The sequence below is a fragment of the Hemitrygon akajei genome, unplaced genomic scaffold, assembly GCF_048418815.1.
Source record: "Hemitrygon akajei unplaced genomic scaffold, sHemAka1.3 Scf000053, whole genome shotgun sequence".
In the NCBI taxonomy this organism is placed as follows: Eukaryota; Metazoa; Chordata; class Chondrichthyes; order Myliobatiformes; family Dasyatidae; genus Hemitrygon; species Hemitrygon akajei.
In genome coordinates this window covers 6,279,785-6,291,159 of record NW_027331939.1, presented here as the reverse complement: position 1 = coordinate 6,291,159, position 11,375 = coordinate 6,279,785, and the positions used below count along the sequence as shown (strand labels likewise).

At 46.6% G+C, this 11,375-nt stretch overlaps 2 non-coding genes across 2 annotated transcripts; both read left to right on the top strand.

The window, feature by feature from the left end:
- The first annotated feature begins 239 nt into the window (after window positions 1-239).
- trnae-cuc (transfer RNA glutamic acid (anticodon CUC)) lies at window positions 240-311 on the top strand. Its single transcript has one exon. It is a non-coding gene; the product is annotated as a tRNA-Glu (tRNA).
- A 6,057-nt stretch (window positions 312-6,368) lies between these two features.
- Window positions 6,369-6,441, top strand: trnav-uac (transfer RNA valine (anticodon UAC)). Its single transcript has one exon. It is a non-coding gene; the product is annotated as a tRNA-Val (tRNA).
- The last annotated feature ends 4,934 nt before the right edge of the window (window positions 6,442-11,375 follow it).

Below are 11,375 nucleotides of genomic sequence, written 5' to 3'. Positions count from 1 at the left end.
TTTGTTTTCATTTTCGTACTTTGATTGATGTTATTTTTCTTTTGTTAATTATCTTCGTGCCGATATTGACATTGTTTCATAATTTCACCTCGCTGGGCTTTCTGAAGTGATGCTGGTCTCTGCTTTTCCAGGTCCGAGTCTCTATCCGCGCAGAAACGTCGACCTTATAACAACGTGGCAGCTTACTTAAATGGCGATCCAGTCTATTTCCGACACATAGATGCAGCGCATCGTCAGCTTTCCTGGTGGTCTAGTGGTTAGGATTCGGCGCTCTCACCGCCGCGGCCCGGGTTCGATTCCCGGTCAGGGAAATAAGATATTGCCTGCTGTTATTTAATGTGCTTATTTTAAATTATCGTGTGTATTAACTTGCTGCCACAACAACAACATTCCTGTCTATGCTTAACCTGCATCTGCCTGATTCAGCAGCATAAGACCACAAAATATAGAAGCAGAATTCGGCAGTTTGGCCCATAAAGTTTGCTTCGACATTTCCTTTCAGCCCCATTCTCCTGCTTTCTACTGTGTGTACTACCTCCTTCCGTCTACAAATGCTGCCTGACCCGCTGAACACTGTTTCTGCAGCGATACGTTATTTGTTCTGTATGACACTTGTTAGACAATGAACACATGACTTTGAAAAAAAATCGCAGGTGCAGTCTCAATAAAGCTGGAAATAACTGTGCGAGGTCTTACAGACACTAACTTGCAATCGATACAATGTAGATTTGATCTTCTTCACTCCTCACTGTACCTCAATCCACTCAGAGATGCTGTCTCTCTGTAGAAGAGGGTGACCATACATTTCCCATATTGGACTCTGGTCCTACTCACTCAGTTTGCCTACATCACCTTGACTCATCTGCCCGGGGTCATCACTGCTCAAATCTCAGTGAGTATTGTCAGGTCCGGTCGGGGTTATTGCCGTGTGCACAGGGACGGTGAGGGACAGGTACAATGAAACACTTGCAACGTCATTGCAGGCTCGAAAAGACAGACAGTCCGCAGAACATAAATTGTACAATTCTGCATCATGAACAAACGGTAGATATAAATCTTGTGCTAGTTTCAGACTTGGAAATGATTCCTCAGGCAAACTGATGACATAGATTGCCAACTATTATATCCACGGGGGAGAATGCAGGCCCAAGAAAGGCCTGTTTATTCCTTTTCTTTAAACAGACAGACAACAGAAAGAAGGGCGAGTCTCTAGTCCTCTTCAGCCAGCCCCGGCATCCAATAAGATTAGGCTGCCCAGACTTTTTCTCAATCCTCCCCCCCCCCCCCCCATACCGCAGTTGCCGGTCAAAAGTCGGCCGGTCACCTCCACCAAATCTTCTACCGTCTCCCCAGGTGAGAGGAGATAATCTTCTGTCGCCCGCCTTTATTTCGACGCCCTGACCGCGCCCCCAGCTTCGATCAGAAGCATATGGTTATGAATGTTATATAATGGGACATTGTTCTGAGTTTTGCTCAGTATTGACGGGACTTTGGGGAGGCAGAGGCAGTCAGAGTCTGTGGGAGGGAACAACTCTTGAGTGAAACCCTTTCCGCAACTGGATAACACATTGGATTGACAACTGCATACACGAATGGGAGCTAGGTAGTTGCACGTAGTTTGACGAGATTGGTTGATGTCGGACCATGACGCCGCGTCAGTGACAATTGGCGAGGTTGATTTGACGGAAGGTCAGCGAGCCGATTTGTCTATGCCAATAGGCGGGGTCGCTCGCTAGACAAGAGAGCAATGGGGAGTCTGTACAGTGAGGGATATGAAACCGGCGAAAGCTTTTCACGTTCAGAGACCGTGCTGCCCACTTCAGTGAAAGGACGAAGTCCACTTTTTCACACTGACGCTGAAATATCTGTTCTCTGCATTTGATTCTTTTAGTTTTACAAGTCGGTAAAGCTGCAAACTACAAAGCGTTTAAGCTGCCCAGAGGGGGATTGATCAGAGTCGTAATAGAAATGAAATTTGCACAATGAGTGTAAAAATCTATAAATCTGCCGGCTGGTACGTGGATGTCAACTGAACACAGACAGCAGCCAGGGTGTTAAATTTTTATTGGCAGTGAGGTTTCTATTCCCTGGCGCTGTAGTTTGAGCACTGCAAACAGGATTCGAACCTGCGCGGCGAATCCCCATTGGATTTCAAGTCCAACGCTTTAACCACTAGGCGTTCGCAGCTCCATCAATGTTCATTGCACCCACCGTAGTACTACAACTGAAGTGAGGGTTGTACTTGATTTATTTTCGGTAACTGAAAAGGTGATTCATCATTCCAATACAAATAGTATAATTCGACAGCTTTGGAATTTGTTTCAACACAGTTACGTCAGAACGTGAATGTGGAGGGATAATACTGCCGTCAGTATCGTAAATGAAGCAGATTTCCATTGTTGGGGATAAAGGTCAGGATCAGAATCAGGTTTATAATGACGGACATATGTCAACATTACATTGTTGCTTTTATATTCTACCCCTCCTGAACCGAATGTTAAAATTGCATTTGCCTTACTTTACCGCTGACTCAGCCTGGAAGTATACATTTAGGGAAGATTGCACAAGGTCTCTTTGCACCTCTGATTTCAGAAATCCTTCCCCATTTAGAGACTTTTTTATCCTTTCTTCCAAGGTGCATCACCGTACCACACGATGATTTATTTGACAAATCTCCGCCCTTTCTCCTCAACTGTCTTTGATCTTCAATGTGCTTCGAATCTTTTGAGTTATTTAACACGTTGAAGTCAGGCTGCATTTCTTTTATTCTCCTTTCTTCAGCCAAACTTCCTTCTTTCAGAGTGGAGTGACAGTCATAATTCTCCAGTCATCAGGATCTATTCTCGAATATCAAGTCAAGTCACTTTTATTGTCATTTCGACCATAACTGCCGGTACAGTACATAGTAAAAATGAGACTACTTTTTCAGGACCATGGTGTTACATAACACAGTACAAAAAACTAGAGTGAACTACGTAAAAAGCAACACAGAATAAAACTACACTAGACTACAGACCCACCCAGGACTGCATGAAGTACACAAAACAGTACAGCGATTACAATAAATAATAAACAAGACAATAGTGCAGTAAGGTGTCAATCCAGGCTCTGGGTATTGAGGAGTCTGATAGCTCGGGGGGAAGAAACTGTTACATCGCCTGGTCGTGAGAGTCCGAATGCTCCGGTAACTTTTTCCCAGACGGCAGGAGGGAGAAAAGTTTGTCGGAGAGGTGCTTGTGGTCCTTCATAATGCTGTTTCCTTTGCGGATGCAGCGTGTAGTGTAAATGTCCGTAATGGCGGGAAGAGAGACCCCGATGATCTTCTCAGCTGACCTCACTATCCGCTGCAGGGTCTTGCAATCACTAATGGTGCAGTTTCCGAACCAGGCAGTGATGCAGCTGCTCAGGATGCTCTCAATACAACCCCTGTAGAATGTGACGAGGATCGGGGGGTGGTGGGAGCTGGACTTTCCTCAGCCTTCGCAGAAAGTAGAGACGCTGCTGGGCTTTCTTTACTATGGAGCTGTTGTATATATATATAATGATACGTGAAGGAGTGCCTACAGAATCTCTTCAGTTACCACTTTCAGAACCCTGGGGTGTCGTCCAACTGGTCCCGATGACATCTAACTTCAGACCTTTCAGCTTCATGGGCACCTTCTCCAGGTCACAGCATCCACTCTCACTGATGCCCTCTGACACGTGTTTCTCGGTGCCATTCTGCTGGAGTCTTCCACAGAGCAGTCTGGCGGAAAATATTCATTCAGTTCGTCCCTTTTCTTTTCCCCCCATTACTGCTTCTTCCGCGTCATTTTCCAGCTTTCTGATACCCACTCTTGCATCCCTTTTAATATTCATATGTCTGAACAAAGGTACTTTCTCCATTATTAGCCATTTTTGAAAGCGTCCCAAAACCTCCGGCTTCCCTCTAATGCTTGCTACATTATAAACCCTCACTTTTGCCTTCATGCTGTCTTTACTTTCTGGTATCAGCCATGGTTGCCTCATCCTCCCTTTCGAATATTTATTCTTATTTCGGATGCACCTTACCAATTAACCCCTAAAACACCAGCCACTGTGGATTTGCCGTCAGCTATGCTAGTGCCCCTTTCCAATCCACCTGGCCCGCTCCAGACTGAGGTCGCTGTTCTTTTCTGCCAGTAACGGGTCGAGGACTATTATCGTCGCTGATTTTATTTCTGCGAGTGACGGGGTCGAGGACAGTTATGGTCCCTGATTTCTTTATTCTGCGAGTGTGTCTGATCATAAGACCCTGGGGCATATTCAGACCGCCAAACGATTGAACTCCCGCCAGGCCCGTTGGGCATTGTTCTTTGGACGGTTCAAGTTTACCCTCACGTGCTGTCCAGGATCCAAGAACGGGAAGCCGGACGCGCTATCCCGCCAGCCTGACTCCAAGGATGACACCTCCATTTCCGAGACGATCCTCCCACCATCCTGCGTGGAGGCCACCCTCACTTGGGAGATCGAGGCTAAGGTAAAGGAAGCCCAGCGGGACGACCCCGACCCAGGGAATGGACCCGGCGATCGCCTGTACGTGCCCGTCTCGGTCAGGCCTCAGGTTCTCCACTAGGGGCACACATCCCGGTTCACCTGCCACCCCGGGAGTGATCGGATCGTGGCTCTCCTGAGGAAGCACTTTTGGTGGCCGTCCACGGAGGGGGCACCCGTTCTTATGTCTCGGCTTGCTCCATCTGTGCCCGAGGAAAGGACTCTCATCGATCACCCGCGGGTCTTCTTCGTCCCCTACCTGTACCTGTTCGTCCCCGGTCACACATCGCCCTAGACTTCGTCACCAGTCTACCCTTTCCCGCGGAAACACAACTGTCTTCATTGTGGTAGACCGATTCTCCAAGGCGGTGCACTTCGTGGCTCTCCCTAAACTCACTTCCTCTCCGGAAACCGCAGATCTTCTCGTCCGCCACGTCTTCCGCCTCCACAGAATCCCCGCGGACATCGTCTCAGATCGAGGTCCCCAGTTCGTCTCGCAGGTATGGAAGGCCTTCTGTCAGGCCTTAGGTGCATCGGGCAACCTGTCATCCGGCTTCCACCCCCAGTCGAACGGGGCAGACGGAACGGGTCAACCAAGACCTGGAGCGACCACCTCCCGTGTGTTGAGTAAGCCCACAACTCTCTGGTGAACTCTGCCATTGGGCGGTCTCCGTTCGAGTGCTCCCTTGGGTACCAACCCCCGATGTTCCCCCCGCAAGAAGGGGAGATTGCGGTACCGTCGGTTCGGGACCATATTGATCGGTGCCTTAAGATTTCGGAGGAAACACGCGCGGCCCTACTCAGATCAACAAACGAAATAAGAAAACAGCCGACCGACACCGGACTCCGGCACCGGAGTACCACCTTGGGCAGATGGTGTGGCTTTCCTCCAAGGACATCCCGCTCAGAAACGAACATAGGAAACTCGCCCCTCGCTTCCTGGGACCATTCAAGGTTGACAGGATTATCAATCCCACAGCGGTCCGCCTAATGCTGCCAAGTTCCATGCGCATCCACCCAACTTTTCATCTGTCTCAGTGAAAGCCAGTCTCCGTCAGCCCCATGTGTCTCCCGGCTGAGACTCCCCCACCTGCCCGTATCATCGACAACCATCCGGCATACACCGTCCGAAGACTACTGGATGTACGCCGTAGGGGCAGGTGTCTCCAATACCTGGTGGACTGGGAAAGGTACGGTCCAGAAGAGCTTTCCTGCGTCCTCCGCTCCTTCAGCTTAGACCCTTCCCTCATCCAGGACTTTCATCGGGACCATTCAGACAGGCCTGGAGGATCGCCCGGAACCTACCGTTGTGTGGCGGGGTGGGGGGGGGTGGTTACTGCCATGATCCCTTCTAGTTCCTGGCTATCTTCCTCCGGAATTGGGCCTCAATCACGTCGTTTATTTCCCAATCATTCCCATTTTCCACTAAATACAAACACCTGCTTTCCATCAGCAAATGCAGTATAAAAACCCTGTGACCACAACAAGGAGCTGCCAGTTCGTTGGTCGACTCGTGTAGGAGTAATCTCGTGCCATGGTTCTTAGGACGATCAGTTATAAGTCCAGCATCGTTCCTGAATTCTCTACTAAATACAAGACTCCAGGTAATGACTCCCTTGGCACCCATTCCACGCCCCTGTTCAGCACTTGGGTTCGTTCCACTGCCACGTCCCTGGAACACTGTACCTATACCCATATTCGAGGGAATAAGGTCCTAAACTATTTAATACGTGTTACTGAAAACGGAAAGGAACAGTGGACAATGTTTTGTACTTATTGCTGTACTTCAGAGCAGGGCGGGGAGGGGGTGCCTCGGGTCATTGCTCAAGAGCGCAAAGCATTGAGCGCTTTGCACGGCTTCTGTGGTGTAGTGGTTATCACATTCGCTTTACACGCGAAAGGTCCCCAGTTCAATCCCGGGCAGAAACATTGTTTGGGCTCCAGTGCTTCAAATGAACTTGAGACTCAATTTTTCACTTTGTGTTCAAGTTTACTGTCGTGGGCATCCAGGTGTAAATATAATGAACATTCGCTTTTCTAGCAAAGCCCATTGTACTTCAAACCTGGCAAAGGTAAATTAAAGAAAGAAGGATTAATAGAAATTATATATAATTTACAGGAGAACATAAACGGATTTCAACCTAAGGAGGTTCGTGGATAACGTACACTGCGTAACGGGAGAATCAGCCTTCAAACCTATTGTCATGTATTGTCGCATGAGGATGCATTGTGGTTTCAACGGAGCTCACATCTGAAATGTTCCCATCCAGACAAACATCATAACCATGTGCTGGAAAATTTCAAACCTACCTTAAAATGTCAAATCGCTTTCTTTTTCCTCCCACCTGTAATCCACTCCTTCCTAGTCCCACCATACAGACTCTCTGTTCAAATTCTCCGCCACAAGCCTTCTAGGTTCCATCTTTTCAGTTTGCCTCTCCCCCCTCTATTTCATTCTCTCTCTCTCTCTCTCTCTCTCTCTCTCTCTCTCTCTCTCTCTCTCTCTCTCTCTCTCTCTCTCTCTCTCTCTCTCTCATTTAATCTCTCAGCTTCTCCTTGTTTTCTCTGTCGCGAGCAGCACCCCAGCTCCCCACGTCAACCGCGCAAATATTTGTGCTTCGTGGTTTAAGCCGCGGTGGATACACTTGGTAACATCAACACACAAAATTTTGAGGACTCGAATCTGCGACCTTCCGGTGATATTGCAGCGCAGACAGAAGTCAAATATCTTACCACCGGTATCGCACATCCCATTCCTGTTAAAGGACCAGGCAGGAAGGACTGATCACAACGCTGACATCGTGGTTCTGCGGGAATGTCAGAAAGTATGGTTAAAACCTTCCTGCATAGTGATGGTAATGTCGAACAGGAAAACTGGGTACTGTTTAGTTTTGAGACGAGGGGACGGTGGGTGATCGCATGTCGGTACAGAGTTGGGATCACGGTCCTTTTCAATATGTCGAAGTTGTTGTGATTCCATGGAAAATTAAAACATGGGCGAAATATCTCACGCCTGCATAAGGGTCAGTAACTGGCCGTGGAGGTTCTTCCGCAACGTGAACGTCAGGAATAAATACTTATCTCGGAATACGCTCCGCCCCTGACTCAAAGCTCAGCCCGTGTAGAGTTACTCCGAAATAACTCCCGTACTTTCCTCGGTTACACTCTTAACTATATCACCTTGTTAAATCCTTACAGCCAGTCATTCTGATCAAACCGGCCACAATTATATTGTTTAACATTTCGGCAAGGTAATGACCAGTGATGCTTTACTCCAGGATCCCCACAGTGGTTGTGAAATGTTTGAAATGTATGCCACTGAAAAGTGATCAGTGAAAATGTATCCTGGGATATCAGTGGAGTCCAGTTGAAAAATAACACCTCGCCATTGGACGTTAATGAACAGATGGATGGTGTATTGACAGTGGTAATTTGCCCTGATCAGCAGTCACAAGTTTGCGTGTAAACTTCCATGGCAACATTTGAGGTTTTGTGCTTCTTCGGCCCGGATCTTGTGCCGCTTTTCCACCGCCTCATGTACAGTGACATGCAAATGTTCGGGCAGCCCTGGTCAAAGTTTCTGTTTCTGTGAATAGTTCAGTGAGTAGAAGATGAACCGATCTCCAAAAGGCATAAAATTAAAGATGAAACATCCTTTTTCAGCATTTTAAACAAGATTAGTGTATTATTTTTGTTTTGAACAATTTTAGAGTGAAAGAAAATAAAAGGAGCACCAAGCAAAAGCTTGAGCACCCCAAGAGATTTGAGGTCTCAGATAAGCTTTACCAGTGTCTCAGACCTTTATGAGCTTGTGAGGGCTCTGGCGTGTTTACTGTCGTCGTTAGGAAAGGCCAGGGGATGGAAATTTCAAAGCTTCATAAATACCCTGACTCCTCAAACCTTGTCCCAACAATCAGCAACCATGGGCTCCTCTAAGCTGCTGCCTAGCACTCTGAAAGTTAAAATAATTGATGCCCACATAGCAGGAGAAGGCTATAAGAAGATAGCAAAGCGTTGTCAGGTAACTGTTTCCTCAGTTCGTAATGTCATTAAGAAATGGCAGTTAACAGGAACGGTGGAGGTCAAGTTGAAGTCTGGAAGACCAAGAAAACTTTCGGAGAAAACTGCTGGTAGGATTGCAGGAAAGGCAAAACAAAACCCCGTTTGACTGCAAGAGACCTTCAGGAAGATTTAGCAGACTCTGGAGTGGTGGTTCACTGTTCTACTGTGATCGCTGCACAAATATGACCTTCATGGAAGAGTCATCAGAAGAAAACTTTTCCTGCGTCCTCACCACAAAGTTCAGCATCACAAGTTTGCAAAGGAACTTCTAAACAAGCCTGATGCATTTTTGAAACAAGTCCGGTGGACTGATGAAGTTAAAATAGAAATTTTATTTTTGGCTGCAATGAGGAAAGGTGTGTTTGGAGAACAAAGAGTGCAGAATTTCATGAACAGAACACTTTTCCAACTGTTAAACTTGGAGGTGGATCGATCACGCTTTGGGCTTGTGTTGCAGTCCGTGTTACAGTGTTACAGTGTTTCACTACAAGAGGGAAAAATGAATTCAATTAAATACAGCAAATTCCGGAAGCAAACCGGAATTTTACCGTCTGTAAAAAAGCTGAAGATGAAAAGAGGATGGCTTGTACAACAGGATAATGATCCTTAGAAGATGAAGATGAATAGCTCCTGGTGGAGTCATCGTGGCGCCGACATGACAAGGTTTTTGCACCGATCTTTTTAGGTGATTGCTCATTTTCCAGGCATTTTTTATTTCGACGCTCAACCCAGCACGGATGGAAAGCGTGCAAGTATGGGACACGGGACCATTCGCCCCGTAGTCCACTACGACAGCGTATAATGATCTTAAACACGCTTCAAAATCCACAATGGACTACCTCAAGAGGCGCAAACTGAAGGTTGTGCCATGGCCCTCATAGTCCCCCGAACTAAACATCATCGAAAATCTGCGGATGGACCTCAAAAGAGCAGTGCATGCAAGAGGGCCTAAGAATCGCACAGAACTAGAAACCTTTTGCAAGGAAGAATGGGCAAAAATCCCCCAAACAAGAATTGAAGGACTGTTAGCTGGCTACAGAAAGTGTTTACAAGCTGTGATACTTGCTAAACGGGGTGTTACAAAGTACTGACCATGCAGGGCACCCAAACTTTTGCTTCGGGCTCTTTTCCTTTTTTGTTATTTTGAAACTGTGAAAGATGGAAATAAAAAAGTAATCTTGCTTAAAATATTAAAGAGAAGTGTCATTTTTAGCTTTATGCCTTTTCTAATTCAGGTCATCTTGTACTCGCTTAGCTATTCACGGTAACAGAAATTTTGACCAGGATGCCCAAACATTTATATGCCACTGTATCTCATGACGAGAACATACTCGGCAACGAATTTTCAGATGTAACATGGTGTCGGGAATTGAATGGATATACACTTTGTCGAAGGCGTAGACTAGATTATAAATGGGCAGTAAATTCAAATATGGAAGGTGCAAAGACAACTGGGAGACCCTGTGCAGGATTGCCGAAAGGGTAAACACAGGCTGAGTTGGTAGTACGGACGACAAATGCAATGCCAACATTCATTTGGAGAGAACCAGAGTACAAGAGTGAGGCTGTAATGTTGAGTCTCTATAATGCATTGGTCAGACCGCGCCTGGAACAAGATGAACAGTCTGTGTCCCTTATCTAAGAACTGATGCCCTGGCATTGGAAAGAGTCCAGAGGACGGTGACGAGAATGATCCCGGAACGAAAGCTTTAATGTATGAGGATCGTTTTATGACTCTGCCCCTGTACTCTTTGGAGATTAGAAGAAGGAGTCAGAGTTTTCTTTGAAACCTATCAAATACTGAAAGGCCTAGGTAGACTGGAAATGGAAAGGATGATTCCGATTGTGGGTGAGTTTAAGGTCAAGAGAGCACAACCTCAGAATATTAGGACGCCCTTTAGGACAGGGATGAGGAGGAAGTTGTGTCACCAGAAGGTTATGGATATGTGGGTTCATTGCGGGGATATCTGTGGAGGCAACTCAATGGGTAATTTTTCAGAAACATAGAAAAACTACAGCACAATACAGGCCCTTCTGCCAACATACCTGTGCCGAACATGTGTATAATTTAGAAATTACCTAGGACTATATATAGCCCTCTATTTTTCTAAGCTTCATGTACCTGTCCAGGAGGCTTTTAAAAGACCCTTTTATATCCGCCTCCACCACCGTCGCCGGCAGCCAATTCCATGCACTAACCACTCTCTTCGAAAAAAATAACCCTAAACCTGACATCTCCTCTGTAGCTACTTCCAAGCACCTGAAAACTGTGCCCTCTCGTGCTAGCCATTTCAGCCCTGGAAAAGAGCCTCTGACAATCCACGCGATCAATGCCTCTCAACCTCTTATACACCTCTATCAGGTCACCTGCCATGCTCTGTCGCTCCAAGGAGAAAATTTCGCGTTCACTCAACCTATTCTCGTAAGGCATGCTTTCCCATCGAAGCAATATCCTTGCAAATCTCCTCTGCACCCTTTCTATGGTTTCAGCATCCTTCGTGTAGTGAGGTGACCAAAACTGAGTACAGTACTCCAAGTGGGGTCAGACCAGGGGCTTATGAAGCTGTAACATTACCCCTCTGCTCTTAAATACAATCCCATTCTTAAGCGGAGATTGACAGGCTCTTGATTATGAAGCGTTTCAAAGGTGACGGCGAGAGGGCAGGAGAATGGCATTGAGAAAGATAATATATCAGCCATGATGGAATGGACGGAATGGCTGAATTCTGCATCTATATCTTCTGATATTATGGCCAAATTTATTAACAAACTTGCTCAGAAAAACGTTAGTTTTCATGATC